Below are 24,872 nucleotides of genomic sequence, written 5' to 3' on the forward strand. Positions count from 1 at the left end.
TGTGGACATATAGCCATCTTTTCATAGAGCAGATTGCAGGGACTTGTGCTTAAGTGGGAATGGATTTGTAAGAGCAGGGAAAGGGGGAGGACCCTCAAATGCAATGTGTCTGAAGTGAAGTGTGAGAAAACCATTCATTCATTCAGTTATTTGTTCAGAAACTATGTATCAAGTGCACCTGATGAGCCTTGAGCCCTGCCAGGCAAGGGAACAGAGCACAGATCAAAAGCAGCTGGAGTCCCAGCTCTCAGAGAGCTCACATCCTCTACTGACCTCTCCAACTTTGCAAGCTGCTTTTAATCCTATAAAACACAGAGAAAACAATGTTCCCAGCCTGTGTCACTCTCCTTTTAAGCCTTTTATTTCTGATTAGAAGATAGAGAAATACAATTAATCCCTGGGTGAAGATGCCACATGCATATTTGTGAAGTAATAGAAGTTATGGATTTCCCACCTCCTCTGATTTCATCCTTTCAAGATCTGCACCATCATCAACATCCCACCATCCAGAAGGTACGACTGAGAATCCCAGAGGACCACCCTCAACAGAATTGTACTCTTTTATTATATCTTCCTTTGCAGCAAGGGAGATGACCATAATGAAGAAGAAAAGGGGCTGGCTAGAACACTAATTGGCAAGAGGTTGCTTTCTCATCTCCAGGAGCCAGTAAATATAAATGAATAAATAATTTTATCCTTAAAAAGGTCTTGTCTTCCTGATAAACAGAACAGGGCCACAGTATATTGTGCACTGAGTTTCGGTGCCTAAAATATCCTTCTGAAAATTACTTGTCATGGCAATAGGCAAGCATCACCCCTGAAGCCAGCAGCCTGAAGCAGATAGACTGTTTCAATTATCTAATTTCCACAATGAATGAACCCTGCTTATAGGAAATCCATAGGTGGTTGGCGGTAGTAAATGGTGGCTGTGACATGTTGGGAGTTGGTAGATTTACATTCTTTCTCAAAACACAGAGCAGGATTGTAATTTTCTGTAAACATTCACAGAAATGAAAGGAGGAAGAGCAGGAGGAAGGGAAGAACTCATAAAATGTCCCCTTTGTCCGAGCTCCAGGGACATACCTTTTCTTTGCAAATTGTCCTCCCTCCCTCTCTCTGTCTAGTTCAGACAGTGCTGCATGTAGGTGTGGACCCTTTTGTGGTATATTGTCTAACTGCATCTCTCTCTTCGCACTGTTATTCTTAGAGTGCTTTAAAAGTGTTAAGCATATGGCCAGAAAATGTCTTAACATTCAATGGAAATGCTATTTCACAAAGTAAATTTCTCCCCCACCCAGATAGATGTCCTTGATTAAACCAGGAAGGAGGCAGCCTTGTGACTGATGCATTCCCATCCTTCAAGTCACCTCCCAGGAATGTATTATTCACTAATATGGTCCTTCTTTGCTCCTTCCCACCCTCCCTATCCCAAATAGGGCTGATATGGCTCTAAATGTACCTCCCTTTCTCATATCCCAGTCCCCATCCCCTATTCTCACCAACCTCTACATATCCTGTCTGTAGTTGTTTTAGGGAAGACATTTTAAAGAAGACTACCAAGAAACTTGGCTTTCCCAAAGTAATGGATCTTGATGATGGAAGTTAAGTCACCAAGAGCATTTATGTGTTGTGCTGATGTTGGATTTTTTTTTTTTTTTTTTGGCCGCTCCTGAGGGTAAAGAACAAAGCCATGACTTCAGTCAAACTGCGTGCAGTCAACCTTTCCAATCAAACCTAGTTCTTAGTATGACTCTCAGACCCGAAGAAAATTGCCACAAATTCATCCTACACTTTCACGTAGATTCTCAATGCTTTCAGAGGTTGACTACAGTAAAAAAAAAAACAAAAACAAAACAAAAACAAAAACAAAAACAAAAACAAAAACAAAAAAAATTCCCTTCACTGATTTTTTGCCTAATATATCACATTTCCTTTTCTATGGAGTTTTTTTAAAAAGAAGAATTTAATTTCACTGTAGTATCTTTTCGGGTGGTGCTGACATTGATTGCATTGGTTTGTTTTCAAAGTAATGCTCGCTGAATACCCAAAATGAGCAGGGACTTAGACAATCTGTTATGCATCACTTTGATATACTTGTTTGGCAAAGTTCAGTTTACAAAGCTAAACTCAGAAAATATTTTCTTCTGAATACATTGGAAGAACACACAGGAAAACAGTTTTCCAAAGCCCATTGGCTGGTGGACACTCCATACATCTTCAGAAAGTCTAGAGCCATACTATCTCCCCTAAAAGTCTGGAGACAGATAAGAGATGCTCTCATGATCAATGTTTTAACTTCTGGCCTTGTGAGAATTTCTGATCAGTCTCCTCTTTTCAATCTCTGTTCAAGGAACATCTGCCTTCAGTTCAATAGTTTAAATCAAATGACCAAATCAGTAAATGTTTATTTTGTAAATTGGCAAAGGGAAAGACAGAAGTAGGCTCAACCTTTCACTACTATTTTGTTTACTGTGATAGAAAATGCCACCAGATAAATTAGAGCCAGGGACCTTTTTCCTAACAGACACACAACATTCATTAATGAGAGGCCAAGGAGTGTTTTGTTTAAAAAAATGAAAAAGGCATTGAAGTAACATTCTTGAATGTTCTGTGTCATTGCCCTTTGCCTCATGATGAGTTAAGATGATGATGAATTTTTTTTGCAACAAAATCAGTGTATTTTGTGTTGTAGGTTTTAAACACACTGAGGTATTTGCAAGACACTTCAGGGATAAATAGAATCAGGCTTTTCTAGAGGGTCAGCTTCAAATGAGAAGTGTAAAGAGTCAAGGGCAGGACAATTTCAATTTTCACAAGATTTGGAATGAGAATTCTATGGAAAAAGGATTTTTCTTGACTTCCAACAACAGGAGGGTAAGAGGAATGTCAGAGGAATGCATAATTGATATATGCATCACACTTCCATTTGTACTTATATTCTCAAAAAGTATTACTTACATTCCTAAATTTTATGACTTCAGGGAATCCCAAAAGCCTGACTTCCTGTAAGTTGCAACAACCATATTATTTTCAATGCAGATTAATTTATAAATCTTTCTACTTGGACTTTTGTTCATATAAGCCAAGACAAGAAGCTGAGTGAGGCTTGAACTGACTCTCATGGTGCTGTAGAGTTACAACTATTCCTCAGAGGGGTCTATCAAGATGCTACAGCTTTAAAAATATAAGAACTGTCAAAAGGGTGGGGACAATCTGGAATCAGATTCTGAGCAACTGGTAGGAGGTCAGGTTCCAAGGGTTTGGCTTGGATCAAGAGAGTGAGCAGATGAAGGATGAGCGCAGGAACCATGCCTCCCAGGGCCAACATGGTGAAACCAGTGAATACAAAGACCAGGCAAGGCTGTGCCCATAAATGTGAGGGCTGAAATCAGGCATCCAATACAGTGGTTTAAAAATGAGGTTAGAAATCAACTACAAGAAAAAAACTGCAAAAACTGCAAATATATGAAGGCTACTAAATAACCAATGGATCACTGAAGAAATCAAAGAGGAAATCAAAAAATACTTTGAGACAAATGAAAATGAAAACATAATTATCCACAACCTCTGGGATGCAACAAAAGCAGTTGTAAGAGGGAGGTTTATAGCAATACAAACCTACCTCAGGAAACAAGAAAAATCTCAAATAAATAGCCTAACCTTACACCTAAAGCAGTGAGAGAAAGAAGAACAAACAAAACCCAAAGTTAGTAGAAGAAAAGAAATCATAAAGATCAGAGCAGAAATAAATGAAATAGGGACTAAAAAAAATAGAAAAGATCAATGAAACTAAAATCTGGTTCTTTGAAAAAGATAAATAAAATTGATAAACCTTTAGTCATACTCATCAGGAAAAAAGGGTTAAGGGCCCAAATTAATAAAATCAGAAATGAAAAAAGAGAAGTCACAACTGACACCACAGAAATACAAGGGATCATAAGAGGCTACTATGAGCAACTATACACCAACAAAAAGGACAACCTAGAAAAAATGGACAATTTCTTAGAAAGGTACAATTTGCCAAGACTGAATATTTGCAAATGAAGTGGCTGGCAAGGGACTAAGTTTCCAACTATACAAACAGCTCCTACAGCTTAATATTGGGGGAAAGAAAAAAACACGCAACCCAATCAAAAAATAAGCATAAGACCTAAACAGACATCTCACCACAGAAGACATCCAGATGGTCACCAAGCACATGAAAAGATGCTCAACACCACTAATTGTTAGAGAAATGCAAATTAAAACTACAATGGGATATCACATCACACCAGTCAGAATGGACATCATTTAAAAGTCCACAATGATAAATGCTGGAGAGGGTGTGGAGAAAAAGGAATCCTCCTAGACTGCTGGTGGGAATGTAAATTGGTGCAGCCACTATGGAGGACAGTATGGAGATTTCCTCAAAAAACTAAAAATAGACTTATAATATGATCCAACAATCCCACTCCTGGGCTTATATCCAGAGGAAAATACAATTTGAAAAGACATATGCACCCCAATTTTCATAGCAGCACTATTTACAACAGCCAAGACATGGAAACAACCTAAATGTCCATTGACAGATGACTGGATAAAGTAGATATGGTATATGTATACAATGGAATACTACTCAGCCTTAAAAAGAATAAAATAATGCCATTTGCAGCAACATGATGGACCTGGAGATAGTCATACTAAGTGAAAAAAAGTAGAAAGAGAAAGAAAAATACCATAAGATACTGCTTATATGTGGAATCTTAAAAAAAGGACACAAATGAACTTATCTACAATACAGAAACAGACTCACAGACATAGTCAAAAATCTTATAGTTACCAGGGGAGGCGGGTGGGAAGGGGTAAATTTGGGAGTTCAAAATTTGCAATTATTAACTGCTAAATATAAAAACAGGTAAAAAACAAATTTCTTCTGTATAGCATAGAGAACTATATTCAGTATCATCTAATAACCTTTAATGAAAAAGAATACAAAAATGAGTACGTGTATGTACACGTATGACAAAGACATTATGCTGTACACCAAAAACTGACACAGTGTAACTGACTATACTTTAGTTAAAAATAAGCAAATAAACAAATATTTTTGAAAAAAAAAGCAGAGTGTTTCCTATAGCCTGCCAGCTCTCCTGAATGTAAGTCCTGCTGGTTTTCAAAGCCAGGTATTCTGAGGTTTCCTCTTCCTTGTCAGGACCCTGGGGTTGGGGAGTCCAACATGGGCTCAGACCCCTGGCCCCTTAGGGAGAACCTCTGTGGTTTTGCTTATCCTCCCATTTGTGGGTCACCTACCCCTGGAGTGTGGGTCCTGACTATACTGCATTTCTGCCCATCCTACCCATTTTGTTGTGGCTCTGTCTTCATATTTTTAGCTCTGGGAGTTATTTTCTGGTAGTCTTCAGGGTGTTCTCATAGACAGTTGCCCTATAAACAGATGTAATTTTGATGTGCCTGTTGGGGGAGATGAGTTAGGGTCCTTCCTACTCTGCCATCTTAGCCCCCTCCCCTATGAGTGTCTATTTCTATCTCTGAATCAGAGAATTCCCAAGTAACCAACTTTAAAGTGAGACAGGAAGGATGAGAAGATGTGAGACAAAGAGCAGGTGGAAGAGAGTAGGGCAGAGGTGAGAAGGCATGAGCAGGGCTGTGAAGGGGACAAGAGCTCTCTGGGTCCAGGGACCTGATGAAAGACCAGCAGAGCCAGAGAACAGTAAGGACAGGGAGATCATGGCCATGAGATGAGGGACCTGCAGGGCACTGGGGCTGTGGTAAGGATTTGGAATTATGCCAAGACAAAGTGAAAACCACTGAAAGGTTTCAACCAGGGGAGTAAATCGTTTAGATTGACATTTGTTTAAAAAGCTCACTTTGGCTTCCTAAATTGCAGCAGATTGAAAGTGGAAGCAAAAAGAGTGGTTAGGAGGTTTCTGCAATGGTCAGACGAAAGCTGACAGTGGCTTGGACTGCGGAAGGGCAGTGGGGATAGAGAGAAACTAGAGAGAGCTCTTTTTTCAGCTGCCCTCTGTTGTGGCAGATAGATGACGCCCACCCAACCCCCACTTCCAGTACCCACATGGGTGCCTACTCCAATTGCTGACACCTAGTTCCAGCTAATGGGTCCGTCGATATCAGAGTGAAGGACTCAATACCACCCTAGCAGTGACTTGGACTGGTTAGTAATCCTCAGCTAGGAAAGGTTTTCATAACCAAGATTCATCTGAAAACTATCCTGTTAGGTTAAAAGGCTACTAACGGTGAGCAAAGCAAAAGCATTGTGCTTGCTGCTAATTTTTCTGCATTCATTTTGGCAGAATATGTCTGAAAAACGAACGCCAAACACGCTGGAACTGACCTAACCACAGGAAAAGCAATGCTGCTTAGTTGAAAATCTGCAAGAAACTAGTGATTTATTATTAATGTCACCATGGGCACTGAAGGCTTTGATATGGATGCTGGAGATACCTGCCTGCTTTCAACCAGGCAATACAATCTCACATACCCTTTTCTCCTGTCCAAGAGCATTTAATTCAAGGGGAAGAAGCTTTTTCAGCAGTTTGCCCTCCAGACCAGTTTTGAGTGCAGAAATCAAATCATTTCAAAGGGGATGTGGGATTTGCTCTCAGCACAATGTGGAAAACCACAAGGTTTAGCAGAAACAGGGCCTGAAAAGGAAATGAGAGCTTCTAAGCAGGACTGCCAGGCACATCCTGTGTCATTTAAATATGAAACTCAACTTTGCTGTCCAACTCTAAAGTTTGCAATTCTTTATCTTCCCTTACCTCTAGGTGCCCCAAAAGGCAGAAAACCATTTAGGACCTTGACTCCTGTTTCCAGTTCTTGGCCAGACACAGAATTATGTACAGTTAACATCAGATTAAGTATCTCAGCTGAATGCTGAGAACCTCTCAAAGACTCACTGACAAAGCAGGGTTGGGGTGGGAAGGAAGGGAGGCAGAGCTGTGCACTCCCAGCTTTGTAGATGAGACTAGAGAGTGCATAACTGGGAAAACAGGGACACAGCACCCTCCTCATCCTGCCAAAACTTCATGCCAGTAACTTCATTTAATAATCTCACATGTCATTTGCTAAGTCTTCCCTCTGCCACAGGGAATATTTATTCCTACAAAATGGACATAAGAGTTGCTCTCTGTATCGATTCCCTGTATTGGCAGTGTGACATTCATTCATTCACTACTGAATCAGCAAATATTTAAATGCCAGACACTGGGCTCCTTAGACAAGTTACTTAACCTCTCTGAGCACCAGAAGTCTCACATTTATAATGAGGCTCATAATCCAATTGCAAGATTTTTAACAATTAAGTGAGATATTTTTAAAACACTGAGCAGTATCTGGCAATTAGTACCTGCTCCATTTTTCTTTTCTTTTGTCTTGCACCTGCTCCTGTCACTCCCTCAATGTGGTCTTTCTTGTTGCTGAACTTATGCCCAGCCCTTGGAGTTACCAGAGGAGGTTCTGTCATGAATATTTCAGAGCCAACTCTGTGCTCATGGGAAAAGAAATAGGAAGCTTTTGCAGTTCTTAGGAGTCAAGGTCATGGAACTTGATTGGTCTGGTAACCACTCTCGCATGATGGGAGGCATTTATTTCCCTTCTCTCTGCTGATGCCATGATGATTTCTAAGGTACAGCCTTTGAGAAGTCAGGTGAATCTAGTTCTTACCCTGTGGGCCCCAATATTAGGCATCTTCTTTCTGTGCTCTTGGAGGGAAGTGTTCCTTTAGCTGATCTCTGAATTTCCTGTTAAGGCACAGAGCTTGGCTCAGCTCTGCTCTGCTCTGCTGCTGCGGCAGAGGCTCTGAAAAGTCTCAGGAGTGTCTTGTTATTTGAAAAGGTACCACAGAGTATTAAGAAAGGACGACCACACAGCAATTGAGAAAAATAAAATATTCATCAAAGGACACTACTGAGAAAGAAACAGCACAGTCAAATTCATGAAAACGCCATTGTAATGGAGGAACAAAATTAATCATGCAATAGTGTTATAATTCCTGAGCCTCAAAGCCAACAAAAAATAATTGAGGAAAAAAATGAAAAAAAAATCTACAGCGTACATGGAGAGAATGCATGACTGGAGGGTGATTGAAACATAATAAATAACAAGGTTCAAATAATGCAAATGCTGGCTGGAATTCTCTCATTTACTTAGGAAGACAAAACTTAACGTTTTGCTGTTGTTAATGCAAATAGCCGTATCTTGTTTGGATAGATTTGATGAGAGGATTAGTGAAGAAGGAAGAAATGAAACCCAAGAGCAAAAGGCTGGCAAAAGAAGAATGGGGTAGCCTCAGCTGCAAAATTCTGCAGACTTTGTAGCCTATATTTTCCCAAGTAGAGTGCATAGCAAGTCCATTTTTAAAAATTCTATCTCACTGCAGTGATCATTGAAAAAATCTTACTCTCTAAGGGCCTGCATTCTAGAGACAAGTGCCTGGGAAGGAGTGGCTCAAACTAAAGGAGTGGCAACTGTTTACTGAGCACCTACTCTCTACAAGGCTGTACGCCAGGCACTTGACCTACACTACCGCCCTCAAGCCACCGATGTGAATGAATTGAAGAAGCAGTAAAGCAAGCAGGCAGGAGAAACTGCCAAAGTATCAGGAACCCCGGGTTGTAATCCTACCCCTGTGAAAAATCCCTGCCTGCTATTAGGCAAGCCACACACTCCATCTGTGCCTCAGTTACCCGATCTACTAAATGGGGATAGTCATCCTTGCTGGTTTGTGAGAAGACCAAATAAGATAGGAAAGAGTGCAAAACAAAAGTAACACAAGTGCCAAGAGTCTTTATTGTTTTATTTTGTTTTTGGAACCCTTTGAAATTGGTGTACTGATTGAAGGAATAAATGAATAATCTAAACCTATCAAGAGATGCCTCAGCCCTATTGCTACAGGTTTTTGCAGGGGCTAGGGGATTGTATTTCTCCTGCTTCGATGACTGATGTGACCTTGCAGGGCTCCTCATTATTCATACCATGCTCTAATTAGGATACTCCTGAAATGAAGGGGATGTTAAGCAAGCAGTTTTGTTATTTCCTCCCCTCCACCTTCAGGAATCTTGGAGTCTCTCCAGATGTTTAAAGAGACTGGATTTGTGGAATAAGCCTCTCATCTTTTTCTCAAACTCCAGCAACACCCAAGGGCTCTCACATCTTTAGATTTCAGAAATTGATAGTAGCCACACTATCTTTCTTCTGCATTCTTCCTCTTCAATAAAACCCACATCCACTTTCCCCTCTCTTTTCAAGCACTCTATGGAAGTACATCTGTGTGAATCCTCACAGGTATTTGTCAATGAGAGATGGAGAGGGAGGTCTTAAATAATCTGACATCACTGTTTGGGTAATTCAAAGTAAGCAACATAAATGACATGGTTTTCATCTTTTCATAGAGTCTGAGTGATCTGCATTCCTAATGGACCTCACCAATTGCCCAGTTCAACATCCTGTATGTGTAGGTCCTACGGGGCTCAAAACTGGCCTGTTATCTGGACCTGATAAATGTATCACTTGTCTCCACTTTATTCTCTTTTCAAAATCAGGAGTCCTCCGCCTGGGTGACAAGGAACATGGCAAGGGAAGGGCCTAACTAAGGACTGCTGGGAGAAGTGGTGGAAGTCCCTGAAAAACCTGTGTTAGAAACCCAGAGACAGGGACGCCCACCAGGTATAAAGGATGGTTTCCATGCTCCCCAAACCAACTCTTTGAGGAACAGAAAATGAAATGTATGTGACCTTAACGATAAATGTATGTATTTAAGCTAACATAACCAAAGACATAAGATCTAAGGCATGTGATCTAGAACCCAGGGGATCAGAAAGAATCAGGGAAATGAGGTGCAGTGCATCCACAGGTGCCAAGAAATGCTGATGTTAAAGTGCATAAGCAAATTAGAGATCTAAGCATTATTCCTTATTTCATCTCTATTTTATGACTTAATTTAATATTTAAAAACTAAAGTCTGCAAGAAGAGAAGCATTTAACAAAATGTAAAGGATTTCGTACACACACCATATATTCTAGACAACAGCTAGTCCCAAAAGCACATACAAATATGATTTATAATCACCTAAAATCTAGCATTGACAGAAACATAAAAATAAGGAATATAATATAGCAAACAAAAAGAAAATAAAGACTACTCTTCAGGATTATACCAGGAGGAAGAAAGAAGAACACTTAAAATATGATGATATCGAGTCAATTTTAGAAAGCATAACTTCTTTGAAATAAGAGGGTATATAAAAGATAAATTTAAAAGAAGTATATGTGGATTATAATAATATTAAAAGAAATTAAAATATAAAAAGAAATATGAAATGAATACTAAGCTGACATCTCAGTAAAGAAATGGAAAATATAATAAAACTATCAAGGAAATGAAAACAAGTTATAAGGGGTAAAAAGTAGAATTGATTCTGCTAAAAACATCCAGGGACATTAGGGACAAGCTTTAGATAACTCAAGTGAGAAAAATAAAATTGGAAAAATCTTTTATAATAATTACGAGGAGAGTGATAAACACAGAGCATACGGAGATCCAATATAGGTATAATAGGTCATCTTGAAGTAAAATCAGAACAGTGGAAGAAAAGATATTCAAAGATACAGTAAAAGAGAGATTTTTTTCCCCAAACTAAAAAAAAAAATCTGAATTTATATTTTCTTTACGAGAAATTTTCTTCTGCCATGTCTTGGAACAATTTTCTTTCACTGTGTGTGTGTGCATGTGTGTAAAATGTTCCAGGAAAATGACCTAGATAATTAACAGTGATATATATACTTTTAAATACATTATCAAACTTCAAAGATTAAAGAAAGATTCCAAAGAGTGGGATAGGGTCCATGGGGGAGGGGGTAAAATTCGATCTGTTCAAAAGTAAAATTTTTTTCAGTTTTCTATAGTGATGTTCAATGCTAAAAGAAATGAAAATCATTTAAATATCTGTAACTAAAGGCATTTATATCTATAACTGAAGGCATATAAAGGTCTTGGATGCTAACACACAAAGCTGATACCATTGGTTACCTCTGAATAAGGTACTGAGATTGGGAAGATGGTCAAAAACTTTGAGTTTCTGTAGTTTTAATTTTTACAGTAGAATATGAAAATAATATTAACGACAATGACCACAACAATAATAATGATGGTGAAGCAACTGCTACAATTAACAGGGCAAGACAGGAATGACCCAAGAAGATACATCTGACTAAGTCGATTTTCAAGTAGAAAAAAAAGCAGACATTCAAAAATAGAACTAAGCCACTTCATGAAATAATTTTGATAAACAGAATGACTGGAGAAGCTGTGATTTTTTAAAAAATAATTGTAATAAGCTACAAATCCATTATAAAAGTGATAGACAACTGTGAAAATTATTATTCTAGAACAGAATTACATGTAAACTTTGACAAGGTAATGGAGAGAAACTAGCTCTTTTCACTGAATTGTACTCAGAGACATTTGTCAGATGAGCTCTTACTTATGTAACATTGATCAATGTGAACCGTGTCTAGGAATTAAAATTATGAAAAAGAAATAAATACAGTACAGAATTGATTGCTTTCTCAGATCAGGATCTTCCAGAAAGATTGAAGAAATGTTCAACATTAACTAAAATACAGAACAAAGCAATAGAAAGCCACTGTAGTTTTATGCATGGTGTGGCAAATTATATTATTGTTAAGAGTATTCATTCTTCTGCATCCCCCGCCTGTATATACTAAACCATTTCATTAATGCAGGATTTGATCAAGTGACTTTTTTTAGCTCAATGTTACCACACTTGACACAATTAGGGGCCTTTAACAAGACTGTGAGGTTGAGGATCTTCTTTCTAGGCTCTGCCACTGCTATTAGAAGAATAGCAAGTAGCTAATCATCCTTGTCTGTAGCTCCAGAAGTAAAAATAAAACAGGAGCTCAGCGACTGAAAAGATACATCACAGACTAGGAGAAAAAATTTTAAAACACTTATCTGATACAGGGCTTGTATTCAGAATATACAAAGAGCTCTTAACATTCAATAATAAGAAAATAACCCAATTTTAAAATGAGCAAAAGATCTGAACAAACACCTCAAGAAGAAATACAGATGGCAAATAAACACACACAAAAGATGATTCTCAACATCATTTGTCATTAGGAAACTGAAAATTAAAACAACAATGGATACCTCTACATACCTATTAAAATAACTAAGATTCAAAAAAACAAACAATACCAAATATTGGCAAGGATACAAAGCATTAGGAATACAATTAATTGCAAGTAGACATACAAAATGCTCAAGCCACTTTGGATGGAAGTTTGGCAGTTTCTTATAAACATAGTCTCACCACACAGTCCAGCAAGTGTGCTCCTGGTTGTTTACTCAGATGAGCTGAATACATGTCTACACAAAGTCCCACACACAAAAGTTTATAGTGGTTTTATTCGTAATCACCAAAAACTGGAAACAATCAAGATGTGCTTCAATAGGTGAATACGTAAAGAAACTGTAGTATATTATACAATGGAATACTACTCAGTGATAAAAAGTAACTGGCTTTCTCTGCTTAGCAATATGCATTTAAGGTTCCTCCTGTAACCTTGAATGCATATTGCTAAGAAAGCCAGTCTAACAAAGCTACATACTATAGCATTCCAATTATATGACATCCTGGAAAGGGCAAAACTACAAACAGAGTAAAAAGTTCAGGTGATGCTACAGAGAGAAAAGGAGGGATGAACTGAAGAAGCACAGATCATTTTTCTGGCAACCATAAGTCTATCCTATGTCTGTGAGTCTGCTTCTGTTTTATATATAAAGTTCATTTGTCTTTTTTTTTTTTTTTTAGATTCCAGATATGAATGGTATTATATGGTATTTTTCTTTCTCTTTCTGGCTTACTTCACTTAGAATGACATTCTCCTGGTAAAGATAGGCTTCCTTAATCAATAAATATTCCAGTAGGCATTTCAACAGATAAGAACTTTTTAAAACATGACTCCAATGGCACTGTCATGAAATTACCAGTAACTCCTTACAATATTTTAAAATCTACTTAAAGGTGAATTTTTCTGAATATTTAAAAATATTTGAAAGTTGATTTGTTTGAATAAGAATTCAAACAAGGTCAATACATCACATTTAGATTATGTGTATTGTAAGTCTCAATTTGAAAATTGTTGTATATTAATACAACAGTTTTCCTTTTTCTTCTATTTATTATTTTGAAAAAATAAATCATTTGCCTTATAGAATATCTATATTTGGCTGATTAAGTTATCTTGATGTCATTTAGCATGACCTCCATCCCCCATATTTTTTCTCTAACTAGGAGTTAGATCTAGAAGCATGATTAGATATGAGTTATTTCTTTTATCAACAATACTTTATAATGTTTCTGTACACTTCTATTGCCTTGCATCAAAAGAAAAATCATGTCCTGTTTGCCCTTCCTTTAGTGATGAAAAGATTAATTAGTGGATTCGGGTCATGTCAGCCTGATCCATCTATTATTAAGTTTCACATCTAATGTTTCTTATCCAATGGTTTTAGAAACTATTGATGACCATCATCTAGATCCATTAAGGTTGTAAATGTGGTTTTCTATTTCTATCATTTCTTCTCATTTTTTAGCTATGTCTTTCAAAAAAAAGAAAGAAAGAAAAAAAAAAAAAAACCCCTTCCCCTCACTAATTACTTTCCTGCCCTGAAATACATTTCATGTAAGAAAGATGATTTCCTCTCTCATCTGAAATACAAATTATCTGAATCTGGGAGATATTGTAACCACTTTCTGCCAGTGGATGAGGGACGTGGATTCAGGAAGTATAGCATGGGAATTTCTTCAGCATGCAACTCCCTTCCCAATACAATTAGTTGAGCACCAAATGCTTCATGCCAACCCTCCTCAGATTCAACCCCTGAGTCATCCTCTTGAGGGCTTTTGCCAGGTCTTCACCTGGAGAATACCTAGATACTAGCTCTGCCAAACAGGCTGGGTATGGACCAGTGTACTAGGAAGACGACAGTGACACTGCTTTCTCCTTTGGTATTATTGGTTAGCTTTGCTTGTCTTCTAGGCAACTTTTTATTGCAAGGGACTAAAAGCAACATGGGGTAACCCAGCTGGCACATTTTCACTTATCATGCTTTTTTTCCTCTGTACTTCTTGGAATACATGTTAGAGCTGGTAAAATAGAAATGCAATAATCTTTAAAAATCAGGCCAAGACTTTTGTTAGTACCTTCTTTCCCTTTGCTATTTGCTTCTGTATAAAACCAAAAACAATACCACTGAAGAACTCTTCTTGAGTCTGAAAAAGCAAAATTTCCCTTCATCATAGTTCATAGGAAATATCGTTTATTTGTCAGTCCCTTGCTATAAACTACACCTCTGCCAAGTGCTTTAAAATACATAATTTAATTCTGACATCACAAAAACCCTGCAAGATTGCTTAATAAATAACTAAATGCCTATTATCATTCAGAGCACTAAGTGGTGGGGCCAATATTGTAATCTAAATCAGTATTATTTCAAGGTTTGTATTCTTTCCTCTGTTTCTCACCACCAGAAACATTTACTGAATACTTTCCTGGTGTCCAAGACAGTGTCCAAGGTGCTGGAGAAACAGAGTAATATGGTGGTCCTGTAGTCTACAACATTGCTATTGCTACTCAAAGTGTGGTCTAAGATTCAATCAGCAAAGACATCACCTGGGAGGTTGGCATCTATGAAGAATTGTCTTGTAGGTAACTTTATGAGGGACTAGAAACAACCTGTGGTAATCCACCTGGCACATTTTCATTTGGTGTGATTTTTTTCTCTGAACCTCTTGGAATCTATGAAGAACCCAGGATTTTTCCCCAAACTAAATCAGAATATGTATTTTAACAAGATACCCAGCTGTCTCCTATTCTATATATCAGGTATACATAAGATATAGTATGTTTGAGATGCACTAATAAAGAAATTTTAACTTAGTTGTGAAAATAGCTCACAACCATTTAAAAAGAAAACTACACAAAATGGCCAGAGATGAGTAGACAGTGCGGGTTGCAAGAAGTCAGCACTACTGGGATACACTGGAGCTAGGAAGTGCATAGCACAGGTCCAAGAAAGACTGCTTGGAGTTTGGAGGAGGTAGAGCTCAAATTGAGTCATGCAAAATGCTATGACTCAGTATTTGGAATATTTCCTTACAATAGAGTCATATAACAGAACATGCGGAGATTGTTCTGCATAGAAAGACTGTGACAATGAAGGCATTGGGGTAATAAGCATTTATGAAATGTATCAGAAGCAGGGTTGACTGTGGCCAAGATCACCACTCGTTAGAGTCTCAAAGAAAAAGTAGAGGCTGTGGTTTTATCTCTGTTTTCCTAGGATCTCACCCAGAGTCTGGCACTTTGTTGGTATGGGGTATTTGTTGAATGAAATTCTTAAAAATTATGCTTCCTTACTGAATTAAATTATATGTTCCTAACCTAACAGTTGTTGATATTTTCTAAATTAATATGTTGGGAATGGTGTTACACTGAGGAGAGGCTCAGTCATTGTTGAAAACCTTGGCTGGTGTGTCTACATGACACAGTGATGAACTTCAAAAGACCACATATACAGAATTAATTTCTTTAAGTACTGTGCAGAGATCAGAAAACTATATAAGCATTTTATTTCATGAATGGATATATTATGGCCAATATTTAGGAGTATTCCCTTAGAATAGAGAAATAACACAGAATTACTTGATGAAAGATTTATAAACATTTTAAAGCTTTGACTCACACTGCCAAATTGATTTCCAAAAATGATATTCCCTTCAGCAATACCTGATCTGGAAAACTGCTTAGAAAGAAGAAGGTACAGAGGAGTGGGTTAACTGATAAATAACAAATAATTGCTTCTATGTTGAGTTATTATCATCTTTCAGAAAAATGTAATGGTAACTTTACATATTATATCTCTAATCCTCACTGTGGCTTTTACATGTTTGCCATTTTACTGATAAGGACACTAAGGCTGAGAGGGGCTTAAGAGCTGTCCCCAAAGTCACATAGCTATTAAATGTTGGAGCCAGAATTTGAAACCAGATCTCTTAGTCATCAAGATCTATATTCTTTCCTATGCCAAAATTTCTGTCTGGCTATCTTTTGCTGCAGAACAAATTACCCCAAAATCCAGTGGTTTTAAGTGGCCACTCTTATTATATCTTATAATCTTGTGGACCAGAAATTTGGCCAAGGGTTGGCTGGACAACACTTTTCCTCTGCATGACATTAGCTGGGGCAGTTCACGTCGAGGTAAAGTATCCACTTCAGAGATAGCTCATTCACACAACTGCAAGTTAGTGCTGGTCACTGGCTGGAAGCTCAGAGATGGCTGTCAGTTGTTGGCTTTAGGTCTCTTCTACAGGGACTTCTGCACTGGGATAATTGAGTTTTCTCACAGCATGCATACTGGGTTCCAAGAGTAAATATTCCAAAAAAAAAGGAAGTAGAAGTTCATAGTCTCTTAAGACCTGGGCCTTAAAACTGGCACAGAATCATTTCTACCAGATTCAGTCGTTCACAGCAGTCACGGAGTCCACCCAGATTTAAAGGAAAGACATATAAACACAGACCCCTACATAAGTGTCAAACAGTTAGCACTCATCTTTAATTTATCATATTTCCTGAAATAGGATGCTGAAAATTCAAGTTTATGCATCATATATAATTATTCCAAAATAGTTCACAGACACTAATACTTCTAAGAAAGTTTTCACCACTATAAGACCTTTCATTCTATTCTATTTTCTGTAACCATGTGCATGAATTATTTTGAGAAAAATATATTTTCTTAATATTTTACTATAAAGTCTTTATTCATATCAAAAACAAGTAGTGGTCAGAAAAAATGCTGACTCATGGAAAGGGTGCTATTTGCGCTTTTTCTGTTTTCTCTCCTTTGCTATGTGACCTGGCTGTTAAGTTACCAGCAGGAAGCTGCAATTTGAGGAGCAGCAACTCTCTGAATTCAAGACATGGTTTCCAGGATGATAGTAGTTAGATAAATACTGCTTTTTCTTCAATAAAGCCCTGCAAAGGAGTGTGCTTCAGTAGATAACTACTGAAGAGAGCCCCAGTTTTCCCAATTACAGGATAAAACTGGCCTGAGCTCATCAATGTCTTTAATCTAGTTAGAATTCAAATGAAGTTTCCATTTTGCAAATCCATGCAGAACTCATTCTAAGCCAACACAGGTGTATCTGGCTCGCTGACAACTACAAGCATTGCTGATATATTTCCACTCCATTAAAAATTCCCCTTCCTCCTACATCTGTGATGAGATCCTGCACTCATGGTTGGCTGAGTGCGCTAGATTCAGGAGTTAACCAAAGCACCACATTCATTTTCCAGTTTTAACACATATGGAAATCCAACATAATTCCCACATATCCGCCTAATTTAATACCTACTCTCCTGATCTAAATAAATCTCCCTTGGAGATTCTCCTGAAAATCCAGGCTGTCTCTTTTGCCCTCTGCTCAGCTAAGTCTAAGGATTCTGAAAGTGAGGCTAACTCGGGAAAACAGCCACAGAGTGAATGGATGAAAAAACACAGAATTGGCCTTCAGTAAAAGTGCAACAGAAATTCCTTTTATGACTCTATCTCCATATGAATGGCAAACACATACAGGATGGATGTATGAAGGTACATCTGACCCAAAATGTCACACTCTAGATGCAAGATCTATAAATTAAGGCCGATCTGCTGTTCCCGACATTCTTACAGAAAACGAGTGTTCTGAATAATATATGCACATTTGAAAATATATTCATAGAGGGATTGCTAGACCCTGCTAGACCAGAAGCTATCACTGTGGATTTGGATTTGGATTTGGATTGCTGGTGACGGTACTAAGAATAAGCCAGGGATCAGCTTCAATTGCCTAGGTTTTGCGAGATTTTATTTATCTCAGATTCTAACCATTTCTCACCTTGCCTATGCCTGCTTCACCCTGGCACACTAAATAAGATGAAAAACATCCTTTAATTCCTTCTACCCTCTGCACAGTATGCTAAAACTTGGGCAAAAGGTTAATCAAGTTCTCTCTCCATCATGAAGTTATGAAAGTTTACGCCACCACCTACCTTTCCAACATTAAAAAGAAACGTAATATAGGATGTCCAAATGATGCTCTCTTGAGCTACTTTATATTTTCCGAAAGATGGCTTCTGTGGAGAGCAGTAACTGTTTTATAGTGCAATTCAGAGAAGAATAAAGAACTAATTCAGGCTTTGTTTTATTTAGCTTCAAAATTAAAGCACTGGAACTCATCACCTAAAGGATTTCATGTAACATTATACCTGAATATACTCTCAGAGAGGCTCTTTACCACCACTGAATGCTCAAATAGTAACAATATATTACTTCACAATGTATAATATATAAAATGACATAAGTCTTCTTATGATGTAAATATTAGCAATTAATAAATAATGAAAACAAAAATACTTATACATGTGTAACTATGTATCTGATTAAAAGCTAGTGTAGTGTAATAAAATGAGCACAAGCCCACATACCCTTTGACCTAATTTTTCTTTTTTTTTCAGAATATACCTTTTTACAAGCCCAAATTTTCTAGAACATAAAGCCTGAGGCAAAATAGACATTTAATGTTTTCTCAGGGATACAATCCCAAGGAAGCTGGAACAGAGACAAAAGGAAATGAGATGAAGGAGGGAAAGCACGTACAAAATGGTGATTTACGAATCTGGCCACTGCACAGCCTTAGCCGAAAGCACACCTGGTCGCTCAGTCACACCACACATCTCCGGAGAGGGCACATGGAAACACTACATCTGGCAGCAGCCCATCAGGTGGAGGAAAGGAAAATAATTTACCCACCAGCTCCCTAATATCTTTTGTTTGGCATTGATCAAGGCTTCCTTTTGGGGCCTGTAAGAATATAGTTAACGCCAGGTGAACCAAGAGGTCACCCAGCATCATCCACACAAAACCACAGCCAAGCTAATCCAACGAGGTACGTAAACTTGAAACAGCACAATTGTAAGGAAATACTTGTATGTGTGCTTAAAGGACATTATAGTAGCATTATTTTTATAAAGAAAAATTTATAAAGACTGAATATCCATTATTAGGATAATAGTTAAATCTATTATGGTATACCCATATAATAGATGGATTGAAAAGTATGAGGCAGATCTACATCTACTTACTCAAAAATATATCCAGGGCTTATTAAATGAAAAAAAGTCACAGAATTATACATATAGCACAATCCACTTTAATGCAAAAAGGAAAAGATCTATATGAGGTTACAACCACATCCATATCCATATCTACTATACATGATATTAAATATATAATATGTACAACACAAATAGAAAAATGGTTAGTAAGATACACATCAAAAATGTTTGTGGCTATATTATCCCGCAATTCCATTCCTGGGCATATATCCAGAGGAAAATATAATTCAAAAAGACACATGCACCCCGACGTTCACAACAGCACTATTTACAGTAGCCAAGACAAGGAAGCAACCTAAATGTCCATCGACAGGTGACTGGATAAAGAAGTTGTGGAATATATATACAATGGAATACTACTCAGCCATAAAAAAGAACAAAATAATGCCATTTGCAGCAACATGGATGAACCTGGAGATCATCATTCTAAGTGAAGTAAGCCAGAAAGAGAAAGAAAAATACTATATGATATCACTTCTATGTGGAATCTTAGGGAAAAAAGACACAAATTAACTTATTTACAAAACAGAAACAGATACACAGACATAGAGGAAAAACTTATGGTTACCAGAGGGTAAAGGCTGTGGGAAGTGATAAATTAGGAGTTTGAAATTTGCAGATACTAACTACTATGTATAAAATAGAGAAACAAGTTTCTACTGCATAGCACATGGAATTATATTCAGTATCTTGTAGTAACCTATAATGAAAACAAATATATTTATGTATATGTATGACTGAAACATTATGCTGTACAGCATAAATTGACACAACATTGTAAACTGATGATACTTCAATAAAAAAGAATGCAAGAAAAAAAGTTAAAACTATAAAAAAAATGTTTGTGGCTACAACTAAGGAGAGAATGTGAATGTGGAGCACCCTCTGTAGGGGGATTTCACATTTATTCTAATTATTCTTATATAATTTTTAAAAATTAAGTTAATAAATAATTTAAAGGAAGAAAGGGAAAGGGTGGAGAGAGTGATGGAAGAGGGTAGAACACAGGATTGGAATCCAGACTGCACTACATCTGAATTCTTGGAGGGGCATCGATCCCAACCAAGCCATGTGTTTCCTCTAGAAGTCTGCCTATCCTAATACTGCTGTGATTTTTAAACTCTTTTGTTTTTGAAAAGTTTGGATGATATGTTTTTATATAATGATATGCATGAGAAATCCACTGATGAAACAGAGTCTGAATGACTTTTGATGAAATTTACAGTCTGAAAGAATGCCCCCAACAAATCATCATGAAAACAAGATACTGGAGAGTTTATGAGGGAAACAGAGAAAGAGTGTGCAGACAAATTTCAGTTGTCTCACACCAGACAGAACAAGCCCTCTCAGTTGAATGTGGTCTCAGGTAAAGAGGGCAGAAAAAGACAAGATAAGCAAAAGAGCAGAATGAGCTAATGACTGCTGAGAGGGTTGAAGAGTTTGTTGAAGCAATCTAGGTGAAAAAATGCTTTATAAGTGCATCCTAAGTGACAGCAATGAGAAAACTTACAACCATCCTCAGTCTAACATGCAGTAGAGGGAATTAAGACCTCCCTTGAATAGTGAGGGACTGACCTCATTTTTTCCAGTGCCTTTTAACTAGACAAATAAAGGAAATAAATCTCTGCAACTGGTAAATAAAAGATCTTATTCTGAAGTAGCTCAGACTAAATGTGATAATTTAAGTCAACAGAGTTAGTGATGTGAACATATTCCAAGTTGTTTTCTATGTCTTCTGAGTCATTAACTTTTTCAAAGGTCATTCAATTTTAAGGCAGAGGTAGACCTGAAAGACTATCTTACAAATTTCTTACTTCTAAAATGGAAAACAAAACACAGGTACAGAGAGTGGTGGAATGCAGTATCACTCAACTGGAGGGGTCAGAAGACTTGAGTGTGATCCCAGCTCTCTCCTGATGACCTGTGTTACCTTTACAAAGTGGCTTACCTCCCCTCGAACTCCACCACCTCCTCTGTAAAGTGAACTCTTCAAAATATGATCTACCTCTGAATTCCCTGCAATATTGATACTGTTGTGAATTACTTCTTTAAGGGAAATAGGAAAACATTTTTTGAGCTATAGACAAGCAACCATAGCCTTCCATTTTACATGTAGATTACCTGGGCCTACAAACACTGAATTATTTGTCTGAGCTCTTGTAGGAAAAATTGGCATAAAGAAGTTTGAGAAATTGCATCCTTTCCAAAAATAAATATAGCTTTTTTATTTTTAAAATGTTATACATGCTCATTTTTAAAACTAAAATGTTTTTTAAAAAAATCACAAGCAAATCATCTAAAATCTTAATCATCTAGAAATACTATGGAAGAAATTTGGAGAAAATGTATCCCTAAATAACTCCCTTTCTCTCATACTGTCTTCAACAACCCCCTCTCTCATTGGAGGGAATAAGTATCAAGAAAAATCTAATTACAATTTTTTCTTTGCCAAACATACTACTGGTACCCAGAGTCTGAATATTGCTGAGACATATGAAGAAAAATGCTATAAATGAAGCCTTCTGGAGGGGAAGTTTCAAAACTCAATCCTTTTCTTTATGATTGAAAAATACAAAAACCTATTGGGTTGATCCAGTAAGTCCAAGACCACTGTAAAGAAATTATTATAGGGATAGGAAAAAACAATCCCTCAGTGGGAATTTCCAGGCACCAGGAAAATAGGGCTTATGATTGGTGGATACTGAAATCCACCAAACCTGACTTACTCCTGAGTGTCTTTGGGGGTCCAGGTGGAGAGGGTATCCAGAGTTGAGACAGTGGAAAGGAAGATCTTCCCACACTCATCAGCAGACCACATGTGCTTGCTTGAAGGAGTCAGGTCTAGGGCCAGAAGCAGTGACCAGAACTAGAAGCTCAGACTTGGTCACAGCAGGCTTGATGGGAACCATGATGTGCTCCAGCTGTGGATCTGACAGTGTCAGCCATCCAGAAAAGAAAAATTCTGCAACCCTCAAGTCTTTGGCTTGGTAACAGATGACCTTGACTAAAGGAATCAGTTTTTAGTGGCATCTGAGGTAGTCTCCAGCTTCAGGGGAACACAGCTGAGATCTGGCTCCAGCTGTGAGCCAAAAGTAATCTGAACTGAATCCTATGAGTGGAAAAAAGAACTTTAGTAACTTACTGAGACCATGATGGGGGAGGGAGCCCTAGTAAGAGAAAAGTACGTTTTCCATTAGTGGCAAACTGGAGACTTGGGCTTTTTACTTTGAGAATTTAGAAGAAGGTGTAACATCTTATTTTGAACAAGCTCATAAAATGGGTCTTATCAATCGCGTATATGTCATGTGTATACTTTTAAATAAACGGTAGCATATTATACATGCTGTTGGACAGCCAATTTTTTCATTCAATTTTATATTGTCACTGTCATGCTATGTTAATTAATGTAGACTGACATGCTTATTAATCACTGCATACCATTCTAAAATAAATATATGAGCCATTCTTATTTAACTGTTTCCTTATTAAAGGACAATGAACTTGAATCTTCTTACTTTTCTTGCCAATGTTACAAGCAACATTCAATCATTAACGATCATTCAATGATAAGAAAATACATACGTACATACATATATACATACATACATACATACAATTAGTTGGCACTCTTCCCTAATGAAAGTACCACATGTTCATTATTAAAAACTTGCGAAATAAAGAAAAATAAATAGGATATCATCCATTGGGAAAAAAAAAAAACATCAGAAGGACCCTGTTCACAGGATAACTGCTACCAGGGATATCCAGAAAACATTTAGAATGAGTCTAATTGCGACATGTCACTAAAAATAAACAAATGTTATCCATCCTAAATATCACAGAAGTTCTCACAGCATTCTTTTTTATTCTGTAATTACCCGCTCTAAATTGATTAAAAATGTTTCTCACTTAAGCATTCAGATCAACATGTCAAGGAAGCAGAGTATATTCAAGTGATAGGAATGGGTTGCTCTGTACTCAGGTAGAGAAAAAAAATCCCAAGTTTCTAGGAGAATCTTTAAGGCCATCAATTCATTCATTCAATAAATATACACTATAGGAGAAGTATGACAATAAATAAATCAGCAAATAAAATACCAGATACTGAAAGTTCTACAGAGAAATGTGCTAAGATAGTATATGTCAGGGAAGGCCCCTGACAGGAGATGGGACCTGAACTGAGGACACAGAGAGATGGAGTACGATCTTTCAAGGTCTAGAGTAGGAGCATTCAGGTAAAGGGAGCAAGGTGGCCAGAATGGTTGGAGAAGATGAGACAGAGAGTGCCAGGGGTTGAGGTGGTAGGGACTACAGGAGCCAGATCAGGCAAGGCCACGTAGGGTGAAAGGGGTTGGATTAAATTCTTGGCGTAATGTCAGGCCACTGGAGAGTCTGAGCAGGGGAATTAAAGGATTGGGTTTACATTTTTAATTGATCACTCCAGCTGTTGAGTTGAGAAATGATTCTAGAAGAGCAACAACTGAGATCATTTCTGGCAGTGACTTAGAAGACAGATAATGGCAGGCAGAGTTAGACTGATAGAAGTCCAGTTGCAGACTTAAGAAGCAAATTCAACACTTATGGGATTAGATACCTAGGTTATGAAGGTCTGGATTCTATACTGACTTAAGGTGATTCCCTAATCTACCTCGGCTAGAACTGGATTGTTTGTTTTAAATCTGCAGAACAAAAATTGCATAATAATTTTACTATATATTATTTTGCCAAGTTTAGTAAATCCTTGGCAAGAATTTTTTGCTCAGTTTTTCAGTGTCCAACAAGTTCTTTCTTCAAGTATATATATTTTCCTAAGTGTTCAAATAATCTTTTCAGACAATTAATTTCAAAGATGATTCTCATTCCAAGCATACTGGCCAATGTACTTAAATCCTCAGTTTTTAAAAAAAAAAAATGCATAAAATATCAAAAGCCTTTTTGGAAGTGATATTTTGCCACTTACAGATGCAATTTCAATAAATAAATCATCTGCAGTTATCACTGATATAACAAATATAAAAATATATAAAATCCATGACTCTGTCAGGATGTCCCTTGAGAATGTCATGTGCATAGGGCAAATCAATTGAAAAGGGAAGGAGATCTGTTAAAAGACGATAGGTATTTTCAAAGTTTTAGTTCTACCATAAAACTTCTTTACACATACACACACACACAATATGATAAATTCTATAAAATTCTATAAACAATGGCTAAAAACTAATGGGCCCCAACAGATATGATATGACATTATGCCAGCCATTTGCAGATTCAGATTTGACATTATTTTTATTGACTTTATGATGGTATACCTAAAGGGAAAATAGACTATTTTCCTGTCTCCAAAGACATCAAACACTGAAATTAGCAGTGTGTGATTTATCTTTGGGTCCTATATTTCATACCAATGGGGAAGATCCAATATTATCTTTGCATGGACGGCTCTGCACAGGCAATAAAGAAGTACCATTTCATTGAGAAAGCACATTTTCCAGGCAGCTGTTGCTTTTTTGTGTTTCACCCCTTCAATAAGCCAGGGGACAAGAAGAACACAAAACCAAGATCACTGAGAGCCAAATCAAAGAGTAAACTTAATTGGACCTCAACTCTAT

Source organism: Camelus ferus, chromosome 5 (assembly GCF_009834535.1).
Source record: "Camelus ferus isolate YT-003-E chromosome 5, BCGSAC_Cfer_1.0, whole genome shotgun sequence".
In the NCBI taxonomy this organism is placed as follows: domain Eukaryota; kingdom Metazoa; phylum Chordata; class Mammalia; order Artiodactyla; family Camelidae; genus Camelus; species Camelus ferus.